General features: G+C 39.4%; 1 protein-coding gene and 2 long non-coding RNA genes across 5 annotated transcripts in view; all 3 read left to right on the top strand.

The window, feature by feature from the left end:
• Nucleotides 1-25,538, top strand: part of G6P (Glucose-6-Phosphatase) — a 70,856-nt gene that overhangs the window by 43,530 nt on the left and 1,788 nt on the right. The gene's annotated exons all lie outside the window — the stretch shown is intronic.
• LOC137239875 (uncharacterized) lies at nucleotides 10,881-13,104 on the top strand. 2 transcript variants are annotated; one of them, XR_010949521.1, is made up of 6 exons: nucleotides 10,883-11,173; nucleotides 11,526-11,772; nucleotides 11,834-12,293; nucleotides 12,358-12,584; nucleotides 12,645-12,874; nucleotides 12,932-13,104. It is a non-coding gene; the product is annotated as an uncharacterized lncRNA (long non-coding RNA). The 2 variants fall into 2 exon arrangements; XR_010949520.1 differs by having other exon boundaries at nucleotides 10,881-11,772.
• LOC137239874 (uncharacterized) lies at nucleotides 13,116-21,067 on the top strand. Its single transcript, XR_010949519.1, has 6 exons — nucleotides 13,116-13,248; nucleotides 13,302-13,589; nucleotides 13,649-13,827; nucleotides 13,883-14,016; nucleotides 19,008-19,370; nucleotides 19,430-21,067. It is a non-coding gene; the product is annotated as an uncharacterized lncRNA (long non-coding RNA).

Raw genomic sequence — 25,538 nt, 5'->3', positions numbered from 1 at the left:
TCGCAAAAGCGGAGTGAAAAAGTTATCAAATGCTTCAAATGCGGGAAGTCCGGTCACATTGCACGTCATTGCGATCTTGGTCCTAATAGTTCCAACAATGTGGGTGGCCGTAAACGCAAAGCTGGAGGAGATGAGCAAGAGCGAGTAAGAGATAAAGAACGAAAACTTGCCCCGGCTATTGAATGTCCTGTGATATCTGTGTCGCAAATTGGAAGGAAATCAAGCAGTCTTACCGTCAGAGGGAATGTGGATGGCAAGGAGCGTGTACTGACTGTAGATACGGGCGCATCTCATTCCTTGATTCGATCTGATTTGGTCTACAAGAGAGTAAAGTCATTACCTGGAGCGAGGTTGCGTACGGTCACAGGCGAATATAACCAAGTCCAGGGAGAAGTAATATGTGAAGTCCTAATTGGGAAGGTCATGGTTCTACACAAATTCGTTGTGGCGGAGATCGTTGATGAAGTTATATTGGGAGTGGATTTCTTGGTTGACCATGACATCAAGATCGATATGCAGAGAAGGGTGATGCATTATGAGAACCAAGATGTGCCACTTAACTTCAGTTTAGAAAAAGGGTTCAGCAGTAAGCGAGTGCTGGTGGAGGAGATTCGACAGAGACCACGAAAGTCAAGGAAAGTAGATCGAGCAAAGGTTGATGGATCGAATGTGCCAAATAAAGCGAAATTAAAAGTACCTTCGAGGAAAAGACCGGCATCAACAAACCCTAATGGACGCACTAAAATGACTGAAAGAATTTTTCAGAAAGAATGCAAGGATGATTTCAAGCCAGCGCGCACTTTTGTTGGGAAACGTGGGAACGATACTGAGTATGTGAAGCCAATCCGTCAAGAACAAGCTCTACAAAGTAGTTCTTCATTGGCCAAGCAACAGAGTGCGAGAGAACGATCCAGAATAATGAGTAGTAAGATGGAACACAGGTACGACAGGGAAAATAATTCGGAAGGTTTCCGGAATGGAGATTTGGTACTGTTAAACAACCCTCACCGGCGGAAAGGTGTTCCAGCCCAATTTCGGTGCAGTTGGGAATGCCCGTACAAAGTTGTGAAGAAGATCAGTGATACCATCTACCGCATACAAACCACTGGGAAACCACGGATTAGAAGGGTGGTACATTTGGAGATGCTAGCGGCGTTTAGATTGGGAGATTTGTCTGATCGGGACGATCAGACTTAGGTGGAGGGCAGTGTTACGAATATTAGCAAAACTGAGGAGTGCTGCCATCTCCAGGCCGATGCTAAGCAGTGACGTGAATTCACATCAATAATTCAATCATTATGTATCTACATAAACGAATCAATAATTGCGTCTACACATATGTACACATTCCGACGAGCAACATTTACATACAAGGCAGCGAGAGATGAGATGTCACACACAGATGAATTTACTTATACGCTTATGTGTGTGCGGGAGATTGTAAACTACAAACTCACATATGTACATCTGAGAAGCGCTAAAAAGTAGACAATTGTAAACAAGTAGAAACTATATGAGAACTATACACACACGAATATAGTTGGTAAGTTCTGGAAATGGAAGAGCCTAGAAGTATGCAGCGTAAACTATAAAAGCGGGGCAGGCGAGTAAGAAGTAATTCAGTTTGAGTTGAGCCATCAATCAGTTTGATTAAGCACGCGATCTGGCGGCCAATAGTAGAGTTTCATTTGAGTTATCAATCAGTTTGGTTATTAAGCCAGCGATTAGCAAAGTATAAGTGTTATTGTGAAGTACTTAATAAAGGCCATTTTTCCATCATTCAATATTGGAGTTATTTATTCAACAGTTTAGTTATTCGAACTTAGCAGAGGATTGCAAATAAGAGGATTTGCAGCAAATTCGTTACAATATGTATAACTTGAAGTATTACGAGCAAGAGTAAGAGGAAAGAAAAGAACCCCCCCCCCCCCCCCCCCCCCCACAGAGCAAACTTAACCAGACTTAAGTATTCGTATTAGATTTCGTTTTCGATTTCGGTCCAATAAAGTGTGAACTGTTGAATCATTTTTTTTTTCTCCCCTCACTCTATACCCTACACACACTTACCTACATTTTCATAGTGTGAATAACTATTCGTAGTTCAACAATGCTGTCTATGCTAAGTATCAGTAATGGGGGCTTAAGTCAAGTTAAGTGTTGCTAAGTTTTGAGTAATCAGTAAAAAGCAATGTTCATTTAACAGAATTGTAACTGACAGTTCTCAAGTCAAGTCAAGTCTATGCTAAGTATCAGGAATGGGCCCTTTAGAAGTGGTCCGCTTTGACTACAAAATGGTAATTAACTTGCCCAATTAGTGAAAACGAGGTACCTGTTGTCATCGAGCAAAGAGTCAGCGCATTTTTTCCTTTGGAAACCACGCTACTGTTGGCAGCCATAATTTCGAAAGAATAAAAGACTTCATTTATTTGGGAACCAGCATAACAATAGCCTTTTTTCTTTTCCTTCCTCTTTTTGTATCATTTCTACACCCCTTCCTCTTTTTCGATTCAACTTCCATTCTCCTCCCTGTTTTAATTTTCCATACAAGACGGAGGTAACTAGTTCACCCACACATTCAAAGCTTTTTTCGCTCTCCACTAACCCATCGACGTTTCATGCTGCCATCGAAATGACAGTTCATTAATTATTCCGGGAAACTTTGAAACGGAGAAAAAATAGCATTGTTTACAACGAAAAATATCTTGTGCTTTTAGTTGTGACATGTGACGGAAATTAAAAATTTTGAGATCGCGGGTTCGAATCGAGCTAAAGGCCTAACAATAATTTTTTATCATTATCATTGTTATGATAAATTTTTTCTTAATTGAAAAAATTTTTTAAATTAGAATAGAAGAAAGAAAAAATTTAGACAACTGCCAAAGCTCCTACACGAACCAGAATAGAAGTAGGATTAATGAAGACAAACAAAAAACCGCTGTGATGGCTGAATGGTTATAGCAGCGGCGCCTAAACGTTGCCGATGAAGGAATTTAGCAGTTCCCGAAATGGATCTATACAAAGAGCTTTGGCAGTTGTCTAAATTTTTTCAATTAAGAAAAAATTTATCATAACAATAATAATGATAAAAAATTATTGTTAGGCCTTGAGCTCGATTCGAACCCGCGATCTCAAAATCAGTAGGCCGATATAACAACACAAATTATTAAAAATTTTGGGTAATAGTCTAGTTGAGGGGTCGACTGCTAATACGCTACCAAAAATATCGAGTGAGGTGTCAAAAGACGCGTATGTCTCGAGAACAATAATCCGAAGGCGGAAAAGAAAAATTTTATATACATATGTCCGGAGATATTTGCAGTTGAAGTCGGCGATTTTCATGTGGTTGTTGTAATGTTTTTAAATAATAAAAAAAAAAAAAATGTTATAATATTATAATATAACATGCTTTGAAAGACGGCCCCAAACTGGTTGGATGTATTTCCCTAAAAAAGGGGGGAACTACGCATCTTGGTTTGCCAGTATTTGCTTCAGTAATTTATATTGATTTGTATTGATTAAAAATTGCAATAGTAGATAATGTAATGTGAATTAAAATTGAATAGATAGCCAGAGCAAAAAAGGCAACTGATCGGTATGCAACTGTTATTTATGTGGCGCCACCGGGAGCTGCTGCTGCTATCCTAGAAGCATTAGAAGCAGAAATGTCTGATTGTTTGCATCACCAAAGGTGTGCCATAACATGATATGGTTAGCGTTAGGCACGCTCTCTTAAGGCAAACAAAAAATCGCGTCTAGTCAGGCCCGATTGTCCAGGAATCATCGCACCAGAAAGGGTAAGTAAATTGGATACCATATTGTAACGAATTTGCTTGCAAATCCTCTTATTTGCAATCCTCTGCTAAGTTCGAATCACTAAACTGTTGAATAAATAACTCCAATTTGTAATAATGCAAAATGGCCTTTATTAAAGTACTTCACAATAACAAACTGTGCAACGAATAGCTTGCTTAATAACCACACTGATTGATAGCTCAATGAAACTCTACTATTCAAAATAACACTGCTATTTCTCGCTAGATATCGTCTTAATCAAACTGCTTGACAACTCAAATCAAACTGAATTACTTCTTACTCGCCTGCGCCACTTTTATAGTTTACGCTGCATACATCTAGGCTCTTCTATTTCCAGAAGTTTTTTTCCTTGTCGTACCTGTGTTTCATCTTACTACTCATTATTCTGGATCGTTCCCTCGCACTCTGTTGCTCGGCCAATGAAGAACTACTTCGCAGAGCTTGCGCTGGACGGATTTGCTTTCCATAATCAATATCGTTCCGACGCTTCACAACAGTAGTGTGCCTTGGTTTAAAACCACCCTTGCATTCTTTCTTCGTTTTAGTACGCCCGTTAGGGCTTTTCAATGCCAGTGTTTCGCTCACAGGTACCTTCGGCTTTGATTTGTTTGGCCCATTTGTTCCTTTTCCTTTCAACCTTTACCTTTGAATTTCGTGGCCTTCGTCGAGTCTTCTCCACCAGTACCCGATTACTGCTGAACCCTTTTTCCAAATTAAAGTTAAGGGGCACATCTTGGTTCTCATAATGCATCACCCTTCTCTGCATATCGATCTTGATGTCATGGTCAACCAAGAAATCCACTCCCAATATAACTTCATCAACAATCTCCGCCACAACAAATTTGTGTAGAACCATGACCTTCCCAATCAATACTTCACATATCACTTCTCCCTGAACTTGGTTATACTCGCCGGTGACCGTACGCAACTTTGCTCCAGGTAACGGTTTTACTCTCCTGTTGACCAAATCAGATCGTATCAAGGAATGAGATGCGCCCGTATCTACAGTCAGTACACGTTCTTTACCATCCACATTCCCTCTGACGGTAAGACTGCTTGATTTCCTTCCCATTTGCGACACAGATATCACGGGACATTCAATAGCCGGGGCAAGTTTTCGTTCTTTACGGTCGACACGCTCTTGCTCATTTCCGCCAGCTTTGCGTTTACGGCCACCCACATTGTTGGAACTATTAGGACCAAGATCGCAATGACGTGCAATGTGACCTGGGTTGCCGCACTTAAAACATTTAATAACTCTGGCATTCTTCTGTTGAGATCCCTTCAGTGCTTCCAAAATTGTGTCTACCCACTCTGGCCTTTCTACTTTCACACGATGAGCTTTGTATGCTGGTTTACTCAATAGTGAGGCGGTTTCCTGAGTCAATGCATGTGATACCGTCTCTGCAAATGTTGGCTTTGGGTTTGCGTATGTGGCTCGCTTCGTTTCGACTTCCCGTATGCCATTTATAAAGCTCTGAATTTTTACTCTTTCGGTGTATTCCACGGGTGCGTCGGCATTCGCCAAATGTGCAAGCCTTTCGACATCTGACGCAAACTCCTGCAAAGTCTCATTAGCTTTTTGGTAGCGGTTTTGCAACTCTATTTGGTGTATCTGCTTCCTGTGTTCGCTTCCGTATCGCCTCTCTAGAGCGTTCATCAATGTTTCGTAGTTGTTCCGCTCTCCCTCGGGAATAGTCTGTAGGATTTCAGCAGCAGATCCTTTCAATGCCACGAATAGTGCAGCAACTTTATCTTCCGCACTCCTTCTCAAACTGAATCTTAAACACCTGGAAACGAACAGAGCCGTCAAAAGTTGGAGTTTTTACCTTCGTATTGCTTGCTGAAACAACTGGGCGAATTAGTTGCAATTCCTGTATACGACCTCTCAAAGCATCCACCTCTGCCTCGAATTTTTCTTCAAACTGCGTTATTTTCTCGTCCATACGCGCTTCGAGTTTTGATGATATACGTGCCTCTTGCTCTTTCAGTTGTGTTTCCATCTTTGATGTAATCTGTGTCGACATTTCTGAAATACGTGTCTCATGTGATTCCAGCTGGGATGCCATATATGTCTTCTGCTCTTCCAGTTGAGATGACATTTCGGATATACGTGTCTCCTGTGCTTCCATCTTGGATGTTATACGTGTCTCCTGCGATTCCAATTGTAATGACATATACGTTTTCTGTTCTTCTAGTTGTGATGACATATTTGTGGATATTTGTGATGACATTTCTGTTATACGTGCCTCTTGCGCTTCCAGTTGGGATGCCAATTGCGACGACATTGATGCTACTGTCGATGTTTGTGCAGATATTGCAGCCAATATCATGTTCAAGTCTGTGCTCGTAACTGTCTGCGATGTTTCGTTTTTCTCTTCAATTTTTGTTGTTGTTTCGTCCCCATCAGGATAAAAGACAAACTCGTCCACATCAATTCCTTGCGACTCCATTACCTCTCGTAGCCGTGCTTGAAGTTCGATCTTATTGCCGGTTGTATTTAATCCACGGTTCTCCAACTCCTTTTTCCGTTGCTGGATCTTCAATTCACTGAACTTTGCCATGTCCAAGTTGTATTCCCAATCTTCGGAATTTATTAACAATTCCTCTTCTGACACCAATTGTAACGAATTTGCTTGCAAATCCTCTTATTTGCAATCCTCTGCTAAGTTCGAATCACTAAACTGTTGAATAAATAACTCCAATTTGTAATAATGCAAAATGGCCTTTATTAAAGTACTTCACAATAACAAACTGTGCAACGAATAGCTTGCTTAATAACCACACTGATTGATAGCTCAATGAAACTCTACTATTCAAAATAACACTGCTATTGCTCGCTAGATATCGTCTTAATCAAACTGCTTGACAACTCAAATCAAACTGAATTACTTCTTACTCGCCTGCGCCACTTTTATAGTTTACGCTGCATACATCTAGGCTCTTCTATTTCCAGAAGTTACTAGTTAGTTTCGGCTACAAAATCGCCAGCCACAACTACGTGCACAAATTATTGCTCTCTCTTGTGACAACTCAGATAAGATATATGCATGTATTTGTGCATTGCCGCTCCGATGTTCGTATACGTACATACATATGTGTAGACGCAATTATTTATTCGTTTATGTAGATACATAATGATTGAATTATTGATGTGCATTCACGTCGCTGGTTAGCATCGGCTTAGAGACGATAGCATTGCTCAGTGCTACTAACATTCGTTACAATATTAAATAATTTGTCATGCTTTTGTTGATAATCAACTGAAGAATGCAAATACGACAGAGTTCGAAGTTCATGTGAAAACCAATTAATTTTTTTAATTAGCGTTTGGAGAGAAAAATACATATGTATGTATGCATAGAACTGCATAGAAGGGGAGGAATTAATTAATTATTATCAGTAGATTTACAAGATTTTTGTCATTTTCCCAGCGTCGCAGTTGTCATTATATTGCGTTAACAGAGGACATCAACACCTTACTGCCCACAGCCAGTTAAAATTTTAGTAAATTTTGCTCTTTTCATCACTGTTTCAAAACGTGGAAAGTTATATATCGAGCATTCCATGGAGAATGGTACATTTTAGCAGACTTTCGCATTGTGGTCATTATTAATATTCACTCCCTAGAAGGTTTAATGTAGTCATGTCAATAGTTCCCGAGATGGTGGGGCTAGTACCACAATGGTGCTTGTTACCGGAACGTGGATAGATAGATAATTTATTGAGGATTGCACAGTGACTTGCACATCTCCTTCACAGCACCTCATCCTAGCCGACTTCCTTGATGAACCGCAGCAGTGTTCTTGGCTTGAGGGAATAAATGTGGGAATGCTCTGGCCATGGTGAGCCCATAAACTTAGCCCTACGTCTTGAAATTGCGCCGCAATCTAGAAGGATATGGTCCGCCGTCTGCCGATCCATCACAAAATCGGTATGTGTTGTTCGATATTATACCCACCTTTTGCATGTGACTGTTCAGTCTACAGTGTCTTGTAAGAATAGCCGTTAGGATTCTTAGGTTATCTTTTTGAGAAGCCTATTAATGCCCTATATCGAGTTGTGCTGTAACCCCCTAACAGTAACTTAGATTGACTCAGGCCTGGCATATTGCGCCAGTGTTCTCTCTTTTCCCTCCCTTGTACTATTAGGAGCATTTATTAAGTGAGCCAACTGCCAGGAACGGCTCGGGATCGATGGGTCATGCAGTTGCTGCCTCTCTTTCCGGGTTGTCCGCCTGCTGTTGTTGTTATAGCAGTGCTTCGTCCCATCCAATAGGTGCGACCGATCACAAATTGTCATCAATGTCTTCTAACGGGAGTCCAAGGAAACTTTCTGTTTCAACAGGGGTGGACCATAATGATAGGAGTGTGAGAGGCGTTGGTTCCACAATACAGTTAAAGAGATGGTTGGTGTCATGTGGGGATACATTACAAGCAGGACAATGTTTTGTATGTCGGGGTTGATTCTGGATAGGTAAGAGTTTAACCTGTTACGTTATCCAGCTCGAAGTTGAGCTAGAGTGACTACTCTCGTTTCCCTAGGGAGAGTGCGTTCCTCCTCTGCTAGTTTTGTTCTTTGAGTACAGGAATCACCGGCATAGAGGTCCGACGCCTGCTTGTGGAGTTCACTGAAGACATGCTTGTGTTTTTTAGCTTCATACGGCTGTGTTCTCAGAAGCCGTATTTCCTCATAATGTAACTAGGCCGTGAACAACAAGAGCCACAAAAGATTTATAAAAGTTACGAGGACGCTGGATTTTGGAATCTAGCCCAGAGCAACCTGTCCGATGCAACCATCCCTTGCACGTGAAACACTGACAAGAGTATTTATTTTTTTAATTTAATTTATTGATTATTACGGCTGTTTAGGCCTAAAACTTAAACTACTAAGTACAATTCATTGTTATAATCACTTATTTCTATTGAATATGCTGTTGGAATGCCATGTGATTCCGATCAGCATATTTACTAGCGTGGACGAGTCTGGGAGCCACTCATTTAAGGAAGGTTGGAAAGGACGCGTTTCCAATCCTCCAGTGCTCCCAGCTTAAGGCAACAAAATTTGGAACTAATATTTTCCAATTATATGTGTATTTTAAGCTGTCGGAATGTATTAGTCTCCGATCAACACAGCTAAACATGTCTTTAGGTGTTGGAAATTGAAAATAACGTGTATCCAATCACCTCTCAACTTTGTTTAGTAAAGACGCTGTCGGAATGCATGAAGATTCCGATTAGCACAACTAAACATATAATGGGAGGTTGAAAAGGACGTGTTTCCAATCTCCCCCCTGCTCCAACTTTTGTTTGGCCTTATTTTCGTTATTTTTGTTACACATTATATAATTTTATTGTTATATTAATGCTGTCGGAATGAGAGTGCTTCCGATCAGCAACAGTAAATATCAGCTCGAAATACCGAATTCCAGCGAAATTTGTTGTTGGAACTGTCTGGAGTTACAGGTGGCGACCGATTTTCTTTTCCTTAGGGCCGGATGCATTGTATTTTGCTGCTTCCAATATTACCATTCCCTTTTCGCGCTCCAGTATCGGATATATCATGTAAAAAATAAGAGGAGAAAAACTTTATCTTATTGGAAGGGTTTTACAATGCTCCAATAAACTTTTTTTAAAAGTATTGAAGTTATTACTACTTTTTATGTGATTAGGAAGTTCATTGAAATATTTCAGGCCCTTATATATATGACCGTCCTAAAAAGATTCTTTTCCGGCAAACGCAGCAAACTCATTTCTCAGGACCGGGGTCAGGAGAAGGACCCGAATTGGGATCGATACCTTCCCGGAAGAGGAGAGTATGGTGCAGACCCGCTGCTGGGAGGATGACAATTTGTGGGAGGGACGCAATAAATTAAACACTGAGTCCGCCTGCTCATTACCCTCTACTCCCCTGTGGCCTAGGGCCCAGGGCAACAGTACTACGTTGTGTGCTCCTAATTGATTTAGCTTTTCTACGCACTGAAGGGCCAGTGCTGACTTTATTTCGAACGCCACAAATGCCTTTAGTGGGGCCTGACTGCCTGACTGAGTATGGGAATTGTTTCATTGGGGTATCAGCGCTGAAAGTTCAGCTTAGCGCACTAACTTATGGCGAATACTTGCGCTTGAAAATGCTCGAATGTGCTTTTAGAGTTACTGATATTTTGGCGCTGGGTCCGAAAAATCTGGCTCCAATCCCCTCCGGCGTCTTCGAGCCATCTATGTACCATACGATCTTGAGCAGACGCCCATACCTATACAGCCGTACCAAGAGACTGAGCAGCCCATTACATTTTGGCACAACCGGAGCACTGCTGGACATCCAATCTTTATGAAAGCTATGCATTCAAAAGTGTTTGTACCAGTGGCTGGTGCACACCGAACTGCACCAATGTATGCTATATTGATGACTGCACAAATACCAAGCTATGTTTATGTGAATAATGTTACTGCTTATGTCCATTTGTACGGTTGAGCACATACAGTACCTACGTTTATACAAGGTGGAACACCACACTATCTACATGGCGATGTAGCCACCGATCATGTTGTTGTAAGAGATTAATTAAAATATGTTATTCATAAACACTGATTCTTATATTTTCATTATCATTAAACTGTAGGCTGTATGTAGACTCATGACGGGTATTCTTACTGGACACTGCCTTCTGGCGACACATGCCTTTAAATTAGGCTTGGTCAGTGATAGCAGATGTAGGAAGTGCGGGCTGGAGGAGGAAACTAGTGTTGGGAATTATCGAATGAAAACTATCGAGTTATTCGATAGTTCACTAATTTTCATTCATTCGATAGTCATTTGAAATTCGTTCATTACTATTTTTTCGAATTACTAAATTACTAGTTTTAGGTATGAATGATTCGTTAACTACTATTTTTTCGAGTTACTAGTTTTAGGTATGAATGATTCGTTCATTACTATTTTTTCGAATTACTAGTTTTAGGCATGAATGATTCGTTCACTACTATTTTTTCGAGTTACTACCCTGCAAAAATCGTGTGACCAAAAACGCACACAAACACATGAATTTTTGACAGGGGTGACGATTTGGAATGAAAAATTCTTCAAATGAAATAGCATGTTGACAAATTTAGCTTTCCCACAATGTATCGTGCTCTCTCGCACCTATTATTTTTATAGGGATAGCAAAATACGTAATTTTTGCGTGCAAAAAAATTCGCCATTTCTAATTCAGCAGAGACAGCAAAACATTTGGTGGTCGAAAATTTTTTCAATTTTGAGAGTTTTAAATGGAATATCTCCGGAAATATTTAAAATTAACAGGGAGTTCTCCAGATCACATATATATATATTTTAAAGCTCGCAGACTTATAATTTAAAAGTAATTTGGTGTTAAAGTTTGCAAATTTCTATACAAATTTTATATGTGTATACGTATATATATGTGGCAGCACAGCTTTGTAATGTCATCAATAAAATATATGTATATATATATATATGTGCATGTTGCTACAAAAGCGCGATTGATTTAATAAAAACATTTATAATAAGTGAAAACAATGCAAAAATGAAATGTGAAATATACTAAAATGCAATTTAAGTTTATCGTTGCCAATTTATATAGATATGTATGTGGATTAAGGTTTTGAAAGATGTGTAAATTGTAATTTAAAGTTCTATAGAAATTTGTTAAATTTGCAAACTTTAACAACAAATAACTTTTAAATTATAAGATTGCGCACTTTAAAATATATATATTTGTGATCGGGAGAACTCCCTCTTTCATTTGATACCAAGTTTTACCCCGAACTCGGGGGTGCTATTCTAAAATTTTCCCAAAGTCTTTAATATACAATGATTTTTGCTGTTTATTTCGACAAAAATTTTTGATTTGATTTTTGTGCTCATCGAAAGAATTCACAATTATATAGCACCATGCCGCGAATAATGATAAAAGGTGGTGTGTGGAGAAACACTGAGGTAAGCATTTGACGCGACTGGTTAATCTTGGCCGTTTATTAACTAAATTGATAACTTTCAGGATGAAATCCTCAAAGTAGCTGTAATGAAATATGGCAAAAACCAGTGGTCACGTATTGTATCACTGCTGCATCGCAAATCTGCCAAGCAATGTAAGGCACGCTGTTACGAATGGCTTGATCCTAGCTTAAATAAGACAGAATGGTCACGCGAGGAGGATGAAACGTTTTTGCATTTTGCCTAATTAATGCCAACACAATGTCGTACAATTGCGCCGATTATTTCAGAGGGTTAACTGGCACCAATTGTTCACACCAAATTGTTAGGTACAGGATTCGCCACGGGTAGGTGAGGTTGGCAATCACAACCTCTTGAATCATTTTGGTCGGCAGGTATGCCGCGGATATATTCTTGGCACTTGGTATAGATGGCTTTTATGATGCCACCAACACAACCTGGACAGACGCCAATGCTCAGTCAACCCCCAATACCCGGACACGTCCGGACGTCCTGGTTATAATGTATGCTAATACAACTAATAATTTACAAATTTGTTGATGATTATTTTTGTGTTATTTTCTTTAGCAACCACCTGAACCTGTTACTGGTAAATATCAACAGCCGCAACAGTATGATCAAGCCCAACGCCGTTTAGATCCCGATCAGATGCCAAATCCGATAAGCGTTATCATTGAAAATCAAAATAGCGCTGGTGGTGCTTTTATTACTAATGCTCAGGGTTTATTACCACCATTGGTGACCACAAAATATGTGGTAGAAGATCAGGGTAACTCATCGCCACGTTACGTTAGGTATCGATAATCGAAATTAATGTTTTGTTTGGCAATTACATTGATCTTTCTTCTTTGCAGGTCGTCTTTGTATTGCATACATGCAACAGCTGATTTATTAAAAACAACAGCTTTGTCCATTACACTTACCGCCTCGCCAATGGCACGAACGGTTGAGGGTGAATATGAGCCACCCATTGTAAATTTTGGTGAATTGGGTGCAATTAGATCTAATCGTTGCAAGGCTCAATAGCAACTTGTAGATGCTGGTCGTCGTTTCCAATGTCTAATGTGTAAAGTAACAAGAGATGGTAAAAAAAATCTTTCACTTCTACTTGTGTTCATTGATCCATATTTTTTCTCAACAGTGCCAACTGCATATTTCCAACAGTTGAGGCATACCGGACAGCGTGTTGATAAATATGAACGTCCTGAACTTGTATTGGGTACATGAGTATTTGTGTAAAAAATGCTTGGGTACCGATAGCTCTCATGGTAAACCTCAACTCATATCCACATCAATGCCTCGCATTCAATTGGGTTCACGTAATATGGACAAGCATATTGTTGATTCCAGTGGTAAGGCCACAATTTCAAATGATGGGGCAACCATTATGAAACTATTGGATATTGTGAATCCAGCCGTAAAACTCTAGTAGACATCGCCAAATTTCAAAATGCTGAGGTAAGTTTTTTGTTATATTAGAATGTGTAGAATAAAAATGTTTCTCTTATCAGGTCGGCGATGGCACCACTTCAGTTGTACTTTAAACAGGTGAAATCTTAAAAGAAGTTAAACCATATGTTGAGGAAGGCGTGCATGCACGTATCATCATTAAAGCTATACGTAAAGCATTATAATTATGCATGACCAAAATATGACATGGCTGTACATGTGGAAGCGTCAATCAAAGGAACAGCAAAGTGCTTTATTGGGAAATTGCTCTGCCACAGCAATTTCCTCCAATGTCCAAGAGTATCAGAAAATTGTTAATGCTGAATGGCGTCTCCTGTACAATAAAATAGGTAAGTAAGGCGCCAATGTTGTGTTTTCTAAACTACCAATTGGTGATGTTGGTACACAGTATTTTGCAGATCGTGAAATGTTCTGTTAGTGTACCAGAAGAAGATTTGAAACGTACAATGAAAGCTTGTGGTGGAGCTGTTATGACTACAGCTAATGATATTAATTCAAGTGTTTTGGGTCAATGTGATTACTTTGAAGAACGTCAAGTTGGTGGTGAACATTTCAACATTTTCCAAGGTTTGATAGTGGGTTTGACATTAACTTCATTTTTATAGTTTATAATTATTTAAAGGTTGCGTTAATGCTAGAACATATACATTGATTTTACGTCGCGGTGCCGAACAATATTTGAAAGAAACTGAGCTTCGTTACATGATGCTATAATGATTGTGCGGCGTACAATTAAACATGATTCTGTTGTTGCTGGTAAGTCAAAATACAAATTGAAAATAATTTCTAATCTTAAATTGATAAGTAAAATTATGAAAAGATTGTGTCCAACTCCGGAAGAAAAAACTATAAAATTTGTGTCAGTGAAATGATAATTATTGCTTTTGGTTGTTATTTTGAGGCATCGTCATCGAGTTCCTTCTGATCGTATATGCCGGTTCTTTTGCATTCTTTTACATGCATAAAGTGCCGTTTAAGCCTTCCTCACCCTCTCCTCCACGTTGAGCTTCCATGACAGCTTACTGTCTAGGATCATTCCTAGATATTTTGTGCAAGGTTTCCCCGTAGGGTCGCCCCTCCTAACTTAGGCCTGGTCCAATTAGGGACCTTGTACCTCTTTGAAAACAAGACCATATGCAACGTCATCTGCGTAAACCGTACGTTTTTCTGGTCTCTCGTAGAATCCCCTAAGCAGTTGGTTAATGACCAGCGTCCACAGCAGAGGTGATAGCACCCGGAGTGCCCCTGTCCACTAATTTCGTGGCCGCGTACAATCCCCATTGCGATGTAATCTTACTGCAGTTTAACATGCAGTCGATCCATCTGGGTAAGGCTGGATGTACTTTAACGTAATTAAGACCATCAATAATCGCCCATTTAGAAAGCCCCGGCAATGCTTCTAGAGCATATTCCTTATATTCCAGGGCTTTTTCTATGCTTATTACCACCCTATGCAACGCGGTGTCTACTGACTTGCCTTTGGTGTACGCCTGTTGTGTTGTGGAGAGCAGCTTTTCATCCACGTTGGACTTTATGTATACATCAGCCATCAGCCTCTCAAAGGTTTTGAGCAGAAATTATGGGTCTATAATCTTTGGGATACACGTGACCGATCTTCCCCGCCTTTGGTAGGAAAGCTACACGAGCAGTTCTCCAAGAGTGCGGTACATGATTCAGTTTATGCACCCATCGAATATTATTTTAAGCCATCCCACGACCGCCCTACTTGAAACTTGTAGCATGGCCGGACATGTACCATCTGAGCCCGGCGATTTCACCACCACTACGAGGTCCTCAGTAGTGTAATTAGGCAGCATATATGAATGCAGCTGTTTCCTTACCATTACTACAGCTCGCACCCGTCCTTCCGTTTGCGCATAGTAAACGCCAAATCGGTGCGCGCTAAGTCCAGAACCCTTTCCTCCCGATGGAAGCCACGGCTCCTGGATCAGCGCGTTAGGAGGAGGGGTTCGCTCGACGCCACTTTACTGTGTTGGAGGTTTATCTGTATGACTCGCAGTACCAATGGGCTGCTTGTCCCCCTCCAGCACCTTCATCGTGACGTCGTCGTCCTCCTCTAGCCCTTTTGGTTTAGAGTGTTCGAAGCCCCCTTCAGCCTCTTGTACCTGTTGTGCCGGGTGTTCCTCTGTGCGACTCAGCACCATCTGGCTGTTGGTCCCCTTCTAACACATTCGGGGTGACGTGGGCTACCTCCACCTGTCTTTTTTCCCTTAGGCTTTTGAGGTCCTTTTCGACGTCCACCGTGTTAGGACTTTAATACCCGCGACTTCTTTTCCTGAGTCGCATATACATTTTGCCTGTACCTAAGGACATTTTCCAAGCTGCGCGTACAATATATCCTCCGCCTGCTTGTTTATTTGGAAGACGTATAACTAACCTTCGTCCGTAGGCCGAGATACAGTAAGGACCTTCGAATCCTGTGTCGGTATGTTCGGATTCTGATTTTGCAAAAGTCGCAGTGTATCCTCCGACTTCATCACGCATGGTATCCATACCTTAACTTTTGTTACCTTGGGGATTTGCGCTTTATCCACCATCTCAAAACGAGCGTTCGTGCCCTGCCTTTGGAGGTTTGGAACCACTTCCTCCAGCCATCGCAAGCTCGCGATGTTGTCGCACGCTATCATCTTCATACCATTATACCATCCCCCGAATCAAAGGTTGGAAGGAGCTTACTTGGTTATTCCCCGCATCATCTTAACTTACTTACTTACTTACTTAATTGGCGCTTAACCGTCTAAACGGTTATGGCCGTCCAACAAGGCGCGCCAGTCGCTCCTTCACTCCGCCAACCGGCGCCAATTGGTCACACCAAGGGAGTTTAAATCGTTTTCCACCTGGTCCTTCCAACGGAGTGGGGGCCCGCCCTCTACCTCTGCTTCCATAGGCGGGTTCCGATAGAAACACTTTCTTGGCCGGAGCATCATCTTTCATTCGCATAACATGGCCTAGCGCAGCCGCTGCGTTTTAATTCGCTGGACTATCTTGATGTCTGCGTATAGCTCGTACAGCTCTTCTTCGGTACTCGCCATCGCCAACGCGTAGAGGTCCATAAATCTTTCGAAGAACTTTTCTCTCGAACACTCCCAAAGCCGCTTCATCTGCTGTTGTCATGGTCCATGCTTCTGCCCCATATAGCAGGACGGGTACGATAAGTGACTTGTAGAGTATGATTTTCGGTTTGCCGAGAGAGGACTTTACTTTTCAATTGCCTACCTAGTCCAAAGTAGCATTTATTGGCAAGATTGATTCTTCGCTGGATTTCAGTGCTGATGTTGTTGCTAGTGTTGATGCTGGTTCCCAAATAAACGAAGTCTTTTACTATTTCGAAATTATGGCTGCCAACAGTAGCGTGGTTGCCAAGGCGCATATGCGCTGACTCTTTGCTCGATGCCAGCAGGTACTTCGTTTTGTCCTCATTCACCATCAAACCCATCTTTACCGCTTCTTTTTCCAGCTTGGAGTAAGCAGAACTAACAGCGCGGGTGTTTAGGCCGATAATATCAATGTCATCAGCATATGCCAGTAATTGCACGCTTTTATAGTATATTGTTCCAGTGCGGTTAAGTTCTGCAGCTAGTATAATTTTATCCAGCATCAAATTAAAGAAATCGCACGATAGGGGGTCATCCTGTCTGAAACCTCGTTTAGTTTCGAACGGCTCGGAGAGGTCCTTCCCAATTCTGACTGAGCTGATGGTGTTGCTCAACGTCATTTTGCACAGCCGTATAAGTTTTGCGGGGAAACCAAATTCAGACATAGCGGCATATAGGCAGCTCCTTTTCGTGCTGTCGAAGGCGGCTTTAAAGTCGACGAAGAGGTGATGTGTGTCGATTCTCTTTTCACGGGTTTTTTCCAAGATTTGGCGCATTGTGAAAATCTGGTCGATGGTAGATTTACCAGGTCTGAAGCCGCACTGATAAGGTCCAATCAGCCGGTTCACGGTGGGCTTCAATCTTTCGCACAATACACTTGAAAGGACCTTATATGCGATATTAAGAAGGCTGATTCCACGATAGTTGGTGCATTTTGCAGTATCCCCCTTCTTGTGGACTGGGCAAAGAACACTTAGATTCCAACTGCTCGAGGTCAAAGGTCATTGCCTTAATAGCACCGCAGAAAAATTCCTCCAATTCTTTTCTCCTAGAGAGAACAATAATTGGGGAATAGGAATTTCAAATCTTCGAAGTCCGCCGATTTGCCAATTGAAATTTTGTTGCGCATTTCTATTTTTGTTAACAAATTAAAAGTTTAGTTATTGTTGCGAATTTGTTTAAAATTGAGAAAAAAAAATATAAGCAAAGCAACAGGGAGCAACAAACGAATGATGCAACCATCTTTCACACGTTGTTATTGTAGCAGTGCTTCGCCCCATCCAATAGGTGCGACCGATCAGAAATTATCATCAATATCCTCTAACGGGAGTCCAAGGAAACTTGCTGTTTCGACAGGGGGGACCATAATGAAAGGGGTGTTAGAGGCGTTGATTCCACATTACAATTAAAGAGATGGTTGGTGTCATGTGGGGACACATTCACGTTCAAGCGGGGCATACATTTTGTATGTCGGGGTTGATTCTGGATAGGTAAGAGTTTAACCTGTTACAGTATCCAGAACGAAGTTGAGCTAGAGTGACTCGCTTTTCTCTGGGGAGTATGCGTTCCTCTTCCGCGAGGTTTGGATACTTTTCTTTCAGTACTGGATTCACCGGGCAATTCCTAGCATAACGGTCCGACGCTTGTTTATGGAATTCACCAAGGACCTGCTTGTGTTTTCTCGCTTCATACGGCTGGGTTCTCAGGAGCCGTATTTCCTCAAAATGCTTACGGAGATGACTCCTTAGGCCCCTAGGCGGTGCTGGTTGACCAATCAGATGTCTGTTGGGATGCTCAGGTTTCTGGGTATTCAACAGGAACTGTTTGGTCAGCATATTATTTCTCTCCCTGATGGGGAGTATTCTCGCCTCATTATGCAGATGGTGTTCTGGGGACATAAGAAGACAGCCCGTGGCAATTCTGAGAGCAGTATTTTGGCTTTTTCTGTGGGTAATTTTTAGGCTTGGCGACTATATGGGTGACGCATAGCACTTAATCGGCTGGCTAATTGCTTTGTGTGTAGTCATGAGCGTTTCTTTATCCTTTCCCCAGGTACTGCCAGCGAGGGATTTGAGGATTTTGATACGGCTCTGATTTCTCGGAACAATTGCGGCTGCGTGCTCACCAAAATGTAGATCCTGATGAAAGTCACACCCAAAATTTTAAGGTGTAAGACAGTCGGTAGGGTAATGTCATATGGTCGACATTTGGCGCGGCCATGTTTTAAAAAGGATCACCGATGATTTGGTTGGTTGCAATATCAGGTTTCGCGAGGCGACAAAACTGGAGAGATTGGGGAGATAGCTGTTTATTTTATTACAAAGCTCATCGGTGTAGGAAACAATAGCATAGGTGTAGAAGCAATAGTGACTCCTTCTGGTGGTAAACGTAGCTATTGATATGTAGAAGTTAAACAGAAATTTGATGAATATGAGTTTTTTTTAAGTTATTGCAAAAAAGCGTTGAGGATTTTTAATATCTTACGAGGTACCTTCGTACATGTTTCTAAGAATGAAGAATGAGACCTATTCAAACTTCGCTATACTTTAACATACGATACTTTACCCCATTTTAACACAACTATCATTTATTGATTTTATTAAATTTTATAAAATGTTTCTTCCTCCACAGTTCCATTTCCGTATTGGATGGTAAATATGGCTTTCGCATTTTCTCCATCAATAACTGACAAGGTGGAAAAAATCTATGCGCGTAAATCGCAACATATCTTGGTCGAGCGTTTCTTCAATAGCTCTCTAGTGGTGATGGTGACAGCAGAAAAACCCAACTGTTTACAAATGTTACAATATATCAATTGCGTCTACGGCTCAAATACCCACAGTATATGAATGAATCGAACGCACCTAATTGTCTGCCTAACGGATAGTATACATATTCATCAAATCGAAAAGATTGCATCCAATGAACTGGATCTGAATACTGAAACAGTACACATATTCAAAATCGATGAGGAGGCTGTGATGATGGTATAGGGTGAGTTGTTGAATAACATACGAAAACCACTTTAACCCATCTATATATTTGCATTACAGCTAAAGCTTTACAAACAGCAAAAATCGCTGGCGCCAAGCAATTGGAAAAGGCAGTGAAGCATTCATCACACTGTACGGATGGTGTAAAGTTAGAAACTGCTGTTGAACAGCTGCCACCGACACAACGGTCATCTCTACTTCGCCGAGTAACGGCTCGTCCGACTATCTATCGAAGACAGTATAATCATATCTTTTGCCAACACAGGTTAGCGATGTGCTTGCACAGGAAAAGATTTCAATTGGAAAACAAAAACCAATTAAGAGAGTTTATTTATTATTAAAGTATTTACTTTTCTTTATATCAACAGTATTAATTTAAGTTGCAATATCACGTACATATATAATAAGGGATGTGATACGATTGATGTCGGAATTAGATTTGAAACCAATCAATACTCCTGCTAAGGGTTGTAGAATTATTGCTTGAATAATTAGATTTAGAACAATAATAAGTCTGACTTAATTACAAGTCGTACATTTTTAAATTCATCAATTACGACAGCAATCGGATTCTACGACACCTCTGAATATTCTTGATCTGAAAAAAGAGTATACCTAATCTGAATTTCTACTAAGCTTTCAGTTGTAGATTATTCAAATAATTGGAGTTTTTTCTAAAGCTTAAAATTATTTTCTACTCGCTTAGAAAAGATTTCAATTGGAAAACAAAAACCAATTAAGAGAGTTTATGTTATTATTAAAGTACTTACTTTTCTTTATATCAATTGTATTAATTTAAGTTGCAATATCACGTACATATAAAATAAGGGATGTGATACGATTGCTGACGGAATTAGATTTGAAACCAATCAATACTCCTGCTATGGGTTGCAGAATTATTGCTTGAATGATTAGATTTAGAACAATAATAAGTCTGACTCAATTACTAGTCGTACATTTTTAAGTTCATCAATTACGACAGCAATCGGATTCCACGACACCTTTGAATATTCTTGATCTGAAAAAAAAGAGTAAATCTAATCTGAATTTCTAATTAGCTTTTAGTTGTAGATTTAAATTGATTCAAATAATTGGAATTTTTTCTAAAGCTCAAAATTATTTTCTGTTCGCTTGGAAAAGATTTCAATTGGAAAACAAAAACCAATAAGGCGAGTTTGTTTACTATTAAAATAATTACTTTTCTTTATATCAACTGTATTAATTTAAGTTGCAATTTCATGTGCATATATAATAAGGGATGTCGTAATACGATTGCTGTCGGAATTAGATTTGAAACCAATCAATACTCCTGCTAAGGGTTGCAGAATTATTGCTTGAATGATTAGATTTAGAACAATAATAAGTCTGACTCAATTACTAGTCGTACATTTTTAAATTCATCAATTACGACAGCAATCGGATTCTACGACACCTTTGAATATTCATGATCTGAAAAAAGAGTAAACCTAATCTGGATTTCTACTAAGCTTTAAGTTGTAGATTATTCAAATAATTGGAGTTTTTTCTAAAGCTTAATATTATATTTTGCTCGCTTGAAAGACATTGGAAAACAAAAACCAATTAAGCGAGTTTATTTATTATTAAAGTTCTTCTGTTTTATATGAACTGGATTAATATAAGTTCCAATTTCATGTACATATATAATAATATTGAAAATAATAAATATTGAAAATTCAATTTTTTGGTTCATATTTTATTCATATGGCTGCTCCAGGTAAAGTAAATCTGCAGGTAAAATTCACGTTATATGGCGGTTATATAAATGGTAAAACCGCAGTAAAATTGATTGTCAAATGGCTCGAAAATGTAGAGTGAAATGACGAAAAAATGACCGCCATTTGACGAGCATTGTGACGTTTGTGAGTAGCACAGTGCTATGCTCACATCCTATAAGTGGGAGCGGAATGCACGATCACATTAATAGGAACAAAACGGAAAATTTGGTCACAAAAGTTAATCACGCCCATGCAAACGTGACTATGAATATAACCGCTGCAGAAAGTTACAATGACCGTAAAATGACTAGTAAAATGACGTGGAGCGTTTTTGCAGGGTAGTTTTATGTATGAATGATTCGTTCATTACTATTTTATCGAACTACTAGTATTTGGTATGAAGGATTCGCTCATTACTATTTCTTCGAATCGTTCGTTCAATTTAAATTTTTGCTGTGCATATATCAGTGTAAAAAAGATATTAAAATAAATTTAGCATACGTCAACCTAATCGACAAACGTTTTAAGCGCGGTAATTATTAAATATTTTTAACTGAGGAAGTGATTTTAACGATTTAATTTGTGTAGATATTTATAATGCGGCCTGAATTAAAGAGATCTTCCGTTTGAAAGTTTTTTACCAAAAATGGCAATGAAGTTAAATGCCATATACGCAAAAAAAATTTTTAAATTTTCTGGCAACACATCAAATTTAAATGACCATCTAGGCCGTAAGCATCCGTCTTCCTCAGAACATAGGAACCTAACTTCAGGAGAAATAACGCCAGTAATTTCAGAAGAGGAACGTAGTTCCTCTTCTCTTTCGTCAACTACTGCAGGGAGTGCAGCGCGCAGTTCGTTAACAGTACCTACCGAAGACATTTCCAATAGTGGATGTTTGAGAAAGACTGTTCAAACAAAATTATTTGTTACCAGAACACGTTCTGAGCTCTCAGAGCAAGAAAAAAATAATATTGATGAATCTCTTTTAAAGATGATTACAAAAGACTTGCAGTCGCTTTCCATCGTTGACTATGTAGGATTTGTAGAATATACAAAAAATCTTCAGCCATTATATTCCTTGCCAAACAGAAAAGTTTTATCAAATACAATGCTACCTTTTAAATACAATGAAGTAAGAAAGAAACTGCATGACTTGCTGAACATTGTAACACATATTTCAATTACAACTGATATGTGGACTTCTGATAGTCAAAAATCTTTTTTGTCAGTTACTAGTCATTTCGTTCGGGATAACAAAATGATTTCTGCAGTTTTATCAACAAAGGAAATGTTAGGAAATCATACCTCCCAAAATATAGCTACAGAATTGAAGTTAATATTTGATGAGTGGTCCATTTTTGACAAAATAGTTACTGTAGTAAGTGATAACGGGGCTAATATTAAAAAGGCTATAATTGAAATGCTACAGAAGCACCACCACCCATGTGTAGCGCACACATTAAATTTATATGTAATTGATGCCATCAAAGCTGCTCCACAAGTTACTGTGCTCATAACCAAGTGTCGTGCCATAGTCACTTACTTTAACCATAGTTCTCAAGCGACGGAAAATTAAAAAATATGCAAAAGCAAATGGGCGTTACTGAACTGAGGTTAAAACAAGATGTCCCTACCCGGTGGAATCCCACCCTTATAATGATGGAGCGCATATGCTTGGTAAAAGAACCACTCTCTGCCATAATAACTTCTTTACCAAATGCTCCTGATTTCCCCAATTCATCAGAATGGGAAACATTGTTGGACTACACTAATCTTTTCAAGCCCGTAGAGGCCATGACAACCGAATTGTTAGGAGAAAATTATCCCACGATGCCACTGGTAGTGCCCCTAATCAGAGGTCTTCAATACGCAGTACGAAATCGCAAAATGAAAACTGTAGAGGCAGAAAGTTTGAAGAGAAGATTGTTAGAGGTAGTTTGGAGACGATTAGGGCAGTTGGAGTCTGACAAAATGTGCGCCAAATCAACATTCCTAGATCCAAGGTTTAAAAAATTGCGTTCGGTAATGAAATTAATGCAAATAATACAACAAAATGGCTAGTGGAAGAAGTAACTTCCCTAATACGGCAACAAAACACAAGTGTTTCTACCAACACCCCAAGAGAAGTATCGGTCAATAAAAGCGAAGTATCTCTCTGGGACCTTCTCGATGAAAGAGTTGCTGAAGCAAAAACAATTTGTCAAAACGCGCCCAATGTCAATGCAAATATTCAGTTGGAGCAATATCTAAGGCAAAATTTTGTTGATCGCTCAAATAATCTAGAAGACTATTGGAATCGTAGCCAGTCAACATTTCCGGAACTATATACATATGCTTTCGAAAAAATATTTATGTATACCCGCAACCTCGGTTCCGTCAGAACGAGTTTTCTCGAAAGCAGGGCAAATAATTAACGACAGGAGAAACCGACTTAAAGGAGATAAACTAGATATGATAATATTTTTGAACAGCAATTTAAACATTGAAGGTATTTTTCATATCAACTCGATGTACATACTTGTATTATTTACTTTACAATAAATTTTTTTAGGGGTTTAATAACACAATCAGTTGCCATCTCTGCGGCGAAAATTTAATATAGACCTCATGCACTATCCGATTTTGGCTAGAACAACTATAGCGACTTTTAGTATTTAAGTGCTTGAAATATTTATTTTATGTTTCTTTTATAAGTGAAATTTAATGTGCAATTTTTATATTAATTAAACGTGACCTGAATTTTGAAAAAAAAAAACAAAAAAACAGTAGCTTATGTATAAGTTAAGGCAATCAATAATGCTTCTGAAACAGATTTGAATAATACAGATAAAAATCCATTTTAAGTAACCTTTCCTGTTGTTGTTGTTGTAGAGGCATAAAATCTCCCCACAGGTTTGGGGGAGACCAAAAAACTCAGTGGGTTGCGAACCAAGGTCACTTGCATATCATTCATGTGCTTTGCATAACATTTAACAAAGGCATTTAAATTGAATATTTTCATTATTTACTTGAAGCAAAATTTACACCATTTTAGTCATATTTAACGTTTTTGTTACGTTCCAATGTAGCGTGATCCAGATACGTATAGAAATTTAACATACAAATGCAACAACAAATTGATCCATATGGTTCACATTGTTGTCGCATTTGCATGTTAAATCTCTAGCCGTATCTGGATCACGTTTCATTGGAACACGACGTTTTTTGTCTTATATAGGTTTGTTCTTTAGCTACCCCGAGGGGTAACTAAAACAATCCAGAAATTGTTCTTTTGGCTTCTGGCAAGCTAAAGAACAAATCAAATGAATGAATGAATGAATGAAAAAATCAGGCATGCTTAACCAACGAAACGATATCATTTCGTTACGATAATCAACGTTAATAAACGAAACGAAGTCATTTCGTTTCGTTTATTAACGTTAAGATCGTCAAATTAACGAAATGATTTCGTTTCGTTTTCTGCCATATCAAAACGAAATCAAATCGTTTATGTTGATTATTAATTTCAAACTATGCTGGCAAAGCTGATTGATGGCGGAGTCATTAAAGGTGAAAGCATTATCCAAGCTGATTGCAACTTTTCTCATGAATTTTGACAGTACGAACATTTCTCAGAGTATTTTTGACATTACCACCAACGAATTACACAAACAAATTACATAGAGTTTGTGTGTGTATGTGCGCTCGTTGTTGCCACCTTACGGCTTCACCATGGCTATAGCATTGCCAGCACAATTCAAACATAAAGTATCACGTTTTCGTTAACGTTTTTAACGTTAACGAAAGCTTTTCGTTTGGGTTAAAAACGAGATACAATTTATCTTGATAATTTCTTTATCGATAATATTTCGAAGTGTTTCAACGGAAACGGTGGAAATTTTTTGATAAACGATTAGCTTAACGTTAAGGTGCATCCCTGGAAAAAATTCGTTCGATAGTTAAAATCATTCAGTAACTAACTATCGATAGTGGAATTCATTCGATAGTTCCCAACACTAGAGGAAACGATCGATTACGTTCTGTGCTCGTGCCCTGCGCTTGCCAGGCTAAGACTCCAGCTGACAGCTGTCAGATCTAGAAGCAGCAAGTGGCTTAAGTTCTAGGAAGCTTCTGGTATTTGTCAAGAGGACGGAGTTATTTTATAACATGTCCTGGTTGTTGATAGGGTTTTTAGCTTGGTCGTTAAAACAAACTTCTGGTAACACTACGGACTCATTCAGTCTATGTGAGGTCGTCATGAACCTGCCAGTTCAACCTAACCTATATTTTGTTTTGGTTTTTACTTTAGAATCAACCGTTTAAGTAAGCGATGTCAGCTAACTAAGCGCCTTCAAATGTAGATCCATAAGGAACATGGGGCCGCCAGAGCCTCGGCTGTTAAAGAAACAGGATTCGCCACGGGTAGGTGAGGTTCAAAATTGGGTTGGAGA

This window comes from Eurosta solidaginis, chromosome 2 (genome assembly GCF_040869045.1).
Source record: "Eurosta solidaginis isolate ZX-2024a chromosome 2, ASM4086904v1, whole genome shotgun sequence".
NCBI classification, from domain to species: domain Eukaryota; kingdom Metazoa; phylum Arthropoda; class Insecta; order Diptera; family Tephritidae; genus Eurosta; species Eurosta solidaginis.
This window is presented reverse-complemented; position numbering and strand designations above follow the sequence as displayed.